General features: G+C 45.5%; 1 pseudogene; it reads left to right on the top strand.

Moving 5' to 3' along the window:
- Window positions 1–6,701: 6,701 nt before the first annotated feature.
- On the top strand, window positions 6,702–6,820 carry LOC130198686 (5S ribosomal RNA; annotated as a pseudogene).
- Window positions 6,821–7,500: the final 680 nt, after the last annotated feature.

Here is a 7,500-nt window from a genome sequence, read left to right as displayed (position 1 = left end):
AATAATTACAGGCCTATCTCCAAACTGTCTGTTTTAGCTAAGACACTAGAATCACTTGTGAGTGAAGCAACCTTCAAGGAGTTTTCAATCACCAAACAATATTTTATCTGTCTATCAATCAGGTTTTAGAAAAAAGCATAGTACAACCACAGCAGCAGCGTTAAAGGTAGTAAATGATTTTATTGCCAATTCTTTGGACAATAAACAACACTGTGCAGCCCTTTTATTGATTTGTTCAAGGCTTTAGAGCACTGTCGATCATGCAGTAATGAAGCAAGAGAGACTTCTTACTATTGGACTGTCAAAATGATACTGTTTTGTTGGTTTGAAAATTATTTATCAAACTGATCACGAAGTGTTATAATGGTACAGGCTGAAGGCATCACCTCAGTTCTCTTGATATAATGGCAAAAGGTGTACACAGGGTTCAGTCCTTGGACCACTTTTATTCACAATTTATATTAATAGTATCGGTCAAAATGTGCCAAAATGCCAATTTTCACTTTTATGCAGACGAGCATCTGTCATTCTATCGTTGTTTGCTCCACACAGCATCAGGCTCACTTACACTTACAAACAGCCTTCGATACTGTTTGCAACACTCTTTTAATGAGTTGAAATTTTATTGTTGAATCCTGATAAACGAGAGTTGATGATGTTTACAAACTCAAAAACATAAAGCCATTAAACCTTCCAGCTATGATTTCATTTCTAGGGCAATGTGATTGAGTCTGTATCATCATATAAATACCTGGGATTCTTGATTGATGACTCTCTCTGCTAAACCTCATATTCAGCAACTTGTTAAGAAGTTGAAAGTGAGGGCTGGGTTTCTATTCGAACAATAAGTCTTGCTTTTCTTTTTAATGCTAAAAAGAGACTTGTTGCTGCTACTTTTATGCCTGTGATTTATTTTGTTGATGTCTTATATATGCATGCATCTTCTCAATGTCTCCACTCTTAGATACTGTCTACTTATGGAGCATTGAGGTTCATCACAAAATCCTTAAGGCTCTGACTCACCATTGCTCCCTGTATCACGAGGCTTGGACTAACCTCTGTCCATCCGGAGACAAAATCATTGGCATGTCCTTATTTATAAAGCTTGGCCTCACAATGTGACTTCCATCGTATCTTTGGACGCTAATTCAGCTGAAAAACCCTGGAAGCTACCATCTTCGCTCTGTGACCTCTGCTCAAGGCCTCCTCTTGCTCTCCGTCCCTCACGTCCGTTTGGAAATGGGGAAAAGAGGTTTTAAGTTTGCTGCTCCAAGCGGCTTGGCAGAATTTGCTGCAGACAGATTCTGGGTCTCCGGGAGCCGGTCTCCTTAGGTGTTTTTAAAAATAGATTGAAAATATTGGAGGGAAATTCATCTAGCTGTCGATGACGGCGGTATGTGCTCCTGTGTAAGCTGGGTCGTGTTGACTTGAGACTTAGTTTTGGTTTTATTCATGCTGTGATTTAGTTTTTCGTTTTATATATTGTCTGTCACTGTTTTATGTTTTATGTTGTATTGTAAACTTTGTGTGACGTGCTGCTGCTGTCTTGGCCAGGACACTCTTGTAAAGGAGATTTTAATCTCAATGAGGCATCTTCCTGGTTAAATAAATAAAAATAAAAAATAAAAATATGTTTGCATGATGACAGTGGCACGCTTGAGGTGCCTTCAAAGTCCCTTTGCTAGGCTCCAGTTTTGCTTACGGCCAATATTCTCCCTGGTCGCGCCTCGATCTCATCTGATCCTCGGAAGCTAAGCAGGGCTGGGCCTGGTCAGTACTTGGATGGGAGACTGCCTGGGAAATATCACTCAGGTGCTGTAAGCATTTTAATCTTCACGCTTGAGAAAAATACGCACAGCTGACAAGTGAGCGCACCACCTTCCTGCAGCACAATAACCAAATGTGGCGTGACTCAGCCACAGCCGATCGCGGCCAAGCGAGCAGGCGTTCTGTGCATGGACTTCTTGACAGGAGACAGTGATGAAGCAAGTTGTTGCTTTTTGCTTTTTGCTGGGTGTTGGAGTTGTTGTCTCTAGCTGTTTGTTGACCAGTAGAAACAGGTAAAAGACTGGGTCCCGGCTGTGTAACTCAGGCTGCACTACAGCCGCTTTATTCTACAGGCGCGATCTCACTACTGAGCGGCACGGGGCCTTTGACCTGCTCCGTGTTCGACCTGGGTCGGTGCAGCCTCCTTAAGAGCGACCTGAGGTCCTGGCTCTGGGACCGCCATATCGATACCGAACTTAGTGCGGACAATCCGATCGGCATAGTGCGCTGCAGCTCAGAGCTCCTGAGCCCAACGATCCTCCAGCCTCAGCCTCCGCGTAACTTGGATTACAGGTACGCCACCGCACCCAAGCGAGAATCAGGTTGATTCGGAGAAGATTTGGGCTTTACAAACGTGACGACGTCAGTGTTATCAAGTCATAATCTTGTGATGAAAACAAAACCTGCATCTGAATTTGGCCCAATTTAACCTCAATAACTAGCAACGTGACTATTAAGCATGGCGATCTGGGATATGTTGCATGATGACAGTGGTACGCTGAGGTGCTTCAAAGTCGCGCTTTGCTAGGCTCAGCCTTTGCTTGCAGCCTCTGGTGTGCTTGATCTACGTCTGATCTGGGCTAAGCAGCGTCAGTCTGGTCAGTACTTGGATGAGGCACAGGAATACCCGGTGCTATAAACATTTAATCTTCCTCTTTAATCGCTGATAAAACAGGTATTTTCCAACTGCCAGCTTTCGTCAAATATGGCGTGATCAGCTGCAGCCAATCATGGCAAGCAGACGGACGTTCTGTTATGGACTTCGGACGGGAGACGGTGATGAGCAAGGTTGCTTTGCTGGTGTTGGAGTTGTTGTCTCAGCTGTTTGTTGACCAGTAGAAACGGTGTAAGGGCTGGATTCCGCTGTGTAACTCAGGCTGCTGGCGCTTATTCACAGGCGCGATCCACTGCGGCGGCGGGGCTGACCTGCTCGATATCCGACCTGGGTGGTGCAGCCCTCGCCCAGGTGACCTGGGTCCTGGGCTCCCCAGGACCGCCGCTATCGTCAGCGAACTTGATCACGGACACCGATCGGCGCGTAGTCTGCCAGCTCAGAACTCTGAGCTCAGCGATCCTACCCAGCCTCAGCCTCCCGGTAACGCGGATTACAGATGCAGCATATACCCGCACCGGTAGCGAATCAAGTTGATTCGGAGTTTGACTTTTACAAAACGTGGCGTCGTCAGTGTTACCCATCGACAGCCGGAGGAGACGCTGACGCGGACGCGGAGCAGAAGGACCAGAAGGACTTCCAGGACCCAGACCAGGATGAAGCAGATGACGCCGACCAGCCAGGGTTGAAGCAGATGGATTGCAGCGGGGACCGGATCGTCAACTGGTTATCAGGATGCCAACCTGCTACTCACCAGCCGCTAGGATGCAAGACCCCCCCCCTGCCTGACCACTCTCAATTTCATCTCTTCGACACCTGCACATTACAGATTTAATGCACACAGACCTTCTGACTTCCCTAGGATGGAAGATCTAAGAAGGTGGATCAGAGTACCAAATGACAGAAACCACGCCCCTGTTCCCATCCCTAACAGAGAGAGACTCTCTCCCCGAGAAATAGGTATCTTACAGGTCTTATGGGACCTTAATCTAGGCAACGAAAGATTATATTTCAGGAGACTTATTCACATCAAATGGCAGAGCTAAGACAGGACGAGGAGGCCAGGCCATGACAAGATCTGGCATCAAGAGGGAAATAAATATTCCCAGAGGAAGGATTCACATCCAGCGGATGTGAAAAGAGGGATTTGTTAAGAATATATATTCTAGTTTAGCATAGCCTAGTATTGTTTGCATAAATATTATGTGTAAGATGGAAAACACTGAATAAGAGTTGAATACTTCGGCAGGGCAATCTGATGTCTGAGCTGATCGCCAAGAAGATAACAGTGACGCCTGGTGAGGCTCTGTTAGCCCTCCTCCGCACCCACACATTCCAGAGGTGATCACATACAAAGAGCTCTCTATACTCTCATAGACAACTGAGGGTCCAGATGCGGCCATTATTCTCATTTTAGACACTCGAGGCCAGCCACTGACCTCGGACCTGACACACACACACACGGCCTTCCTCTGACCCACACACACACACATGGGAAGAGGCCCCTCCCCTTTTGAAATAGACAGCCTTCGGAGAGAATCCAGACCCGATCCCTCAGACAAGGCCCCTTCCCCCACCTTTTCAATACATGTGAACTCATTGGCTGACCGAGAAGAACCAATGAAGGAGCGGCAGAGGCGGGAGCTGGCAACAAGAGCCAATGAGAAGACACCGCCCCCTTATCTCCTGACGAATCAGAACTATGCCTTTCGGCTATTTAAAATGGCCGCTCACTAGGAGCGGGCATCCTTAGCAGCCCTGAAGCCATTGGTGTCGGGTTTGGATTTGGGTCCACGCGCGTGAATTGTCTATTTTGTATCTTGATTTTGAATAAACGCTTTATAGATGTAACGTAGAAGTCTACCGCTCTTTCTTCCAGTGAGTCCTGTCCAGGTGGTGTGATGCAGTCCAACTCTAACATACGCGCCACCGCACCCGGCGAGAATCAGGTTGATTCGGAGAAGATTTGGGCTTTTACAAACGTGACGTCGTCAGTGTTATCAAGTGTAATCTTGTGATGAAAACAAAACCTGCATCTGAATTTGTACAATTTAACCTCAATAACTAATGGCAACGTGACTATTAAGTATGGCGACTGGGATTGCCTCTGGTTCCCTGTTTGACACTAAACCATCCTCATGAGAAATCCTCTGCTTGTTTGGGTCGCCAGGAAACTGTTGGTGAGTCTTTCAGTTTTAAGCCTGTTACTGTTACTGAAGTGCACAAAGCCCTTAAACTTTTAGACACAAGAAAACCGGCAGGTCCGGATAACCTAGAACCATATTTTTTAAAGTTAGCTGCTGATTTTATTGCACCCCCTTTAACATATATTTTTAATCTTTCCTTACTTTCAAACGAAATTCCCCTTATATGGAAGTCTGCCTTTGTTCTCCCCCTGTTAAAAGGAGGAGACCCCACACTTTAAATAATTACAGGCCTATCTCCAAACTGTCTGTTTTAGCTAAGACACTAGAATCCCTTGTGAGTGAGCAACTTAAGGAGTTTTTAATCATAAACAATATTTTATCTGTCTATCAATCAGGTTTTAGAAAAAAACATAGTACAACCACAGCAGCGTTAAAGGTAGTAAATGATTTGGCTGAATCTGGACACAAACAACACTGCAGCCCTTTTTATTGATTTGTCCAAGGCTTCGACATCAATGATCATGCAGTAATGTAAGCAGAGACTTTACTATTGACTGTCAAAACATACTGTTTGTTGGTTTGAAAATTATTTATCAAACCGATCGCTGCGTGTACAGGCGAAGGCATCACCGGAAAGCCTTTGATATAATAAAAGGTGTGCCACAGGGTTCAGCCCTGACCCCACTTTTATTCATTAATTTATATTAACAGTATCGGCCTAAAATGTACAAATGCCAATTTTCACTTTATGCAGACGATACTGTCATTTACTGTTTCGCTCCTACACAGCATCAGGCCTTTCCCTACACTTATAAACAGCCTTCGATACTGTGCAACACTCTCTTTAATGAGTTGAAATTATTGCTGAATCCTGACAAATTTTAAGTTGATGGATGTTTTACAAACCAAAAACAGTTTGCTATTAAACTTTTCTAGCTATGATTTCATTTGTGGCAATGATTGAGTTCATCATCATATAAATACCTGGGATTCTTGATTGATGACTCTCTTTTAAACTCTTCATATTCAGCAACTTGTTAAGAAGTTGAAAGGAGGCTGTTTTGCTTCCTAAATAAGTCTTGCTTTTCTTTTAATGCCAAAAGAGACTTGCTGCTACTTTATGCCTGTGATTGATTTTGGTGATGTCTTATATGCATGCATCTTCCAATGTTCCAATTCTTAGATACTGTCTACCATGGAGCATTGAGGTTCATCAAATCTTAAGGCTCTGACTCACCATTGCTCCCTGTGGCGCGAGGGTTGGTTGACTCTCTGCGTCCATCCGGAGATGCACCATTGGTATGTCCTTATTTATAAAGCTATTCTCCACGTAGACGATCGAGATCTGGACGCTTAATCGCTTAGGAAAAACCTGAAGCCACCATCTTCGGCCCAGGACCTCTGCTCAAGGCCTCTCTTGCCTCCGCCCCTCACGTCCGCTTGGAAATGGGGAAAAGAGGTTTTAAGTTTGCTGCTCCTGCGGCTTAAATTTGCTGCAGACAGATTCCTGGGTCTCCGGAGCCGGGTCTCTAGGTGTTTTTAAAATAGATTGGTGTATTGAGGAAATTGATCTAGCTGTTCATGACGGCGGGTATGCTCCCAAAGCTGGGTCATGTTGACTTGAGACTTAGTTTTGGTTTTATTCATGCTGTGATTTAGTTTTTCGTTTTATATATTGTCTGTCACTGTTTTATGTTTTATGTTGTATTGTAAACTTTGTGTGACGTGCTGCTGCTGCTGTCTTGGCCAGGACACTCTTGTAAAGGAGATTTTTAATCTCAATGAGGCATTTCCTGGTTAAATAAATAAAAAAATAAAAAAATAAAAAATATGTTGCATGATGACAGTGGCACGCTGAAGGACTCTGAAAAGCCTTTGCTAGGCTCAGCCTTTGCTTTCACGGCCACACCTCCCTGGTCGCCTCCGATCTCGTCTGATCTCGGAAGCTAAGCAGGGTTGGGCCTGGTCAGTACTTGGATGGGAGACTGCCTGGGAATACCAGGTGCTGTAAGCATTTTAATCTTCACGCTGAGAAAATACGCACAGTCGACAAGTGAGCGCACCAACTTCCTGCAGCACACAAATCAAATGTGGCGTGATCAGCTGTAGCCAAGCGGGGCAGGCGTTCTGTGCATGGACTTCGGACAGGAGACAGTGATGAAGCAAGGTTGACTTTTGCTTTTGTTGGAGTTGTTGTCTCAGCTGTTTGTTGACCAGTAGAAACAGTGTAAAAAGACTGGGTCCCGCTGTGTAACTCAGGCTGCACTACAGCGCTTATTCACAGGCGCGATCCCACTACTGAGCGGCACGGGGCCTTTGACCTGCTCCGTGTCCGACCTGGGTCGGTGCAGCCCTCCTTAGACGACCTGGAGGTCCCGGGCTCCCCCGGGACCGCCATATCGATACCGAACTTAGTGCGGACACCCGATCGGCATAGTGCGCTGCAGCTCCTGAGCTCCAACGATCCTCCAGCCTCAGCCTCCCGGTAACTTGGATTACAGGCACGCCACCGCACCGGCGAGAATCAGGTTGATTCGGAGAAGATTTGGGCTTACAAACGTGTCCCCGTCAGTGTTATCAAGTGTAATCTTGTGATGTAAACAAAACCTGCATCTGAATTTGTACAATTTAACCTCAATAACTAATGGCAACGTGACTATTAAGTATGGCGACTGGGATATGTTGCATGATGAC

Source organism: Pseudoliparis swirei, chromosome 8 (genome assembly GCF_029220125.1).
Source record: "Pseudoliparis swirei isolate HS2019 ecotype Mariana Trench chromosome 8, NWPU_hadal_v1, whole genome shotgun sequence".
Lineage (NCBI taxonomy): Eukaryota > Metazoa > Chordata > Actinopteri > Perciformes > Liparidae > Pseudoliparis > Pseudoliparis swirei.
The sequence above is the reverse complement of the archived record's forward strand: the minus strand, read 5'-3'. Positions and strand labels throughout refer to the sequence as shown.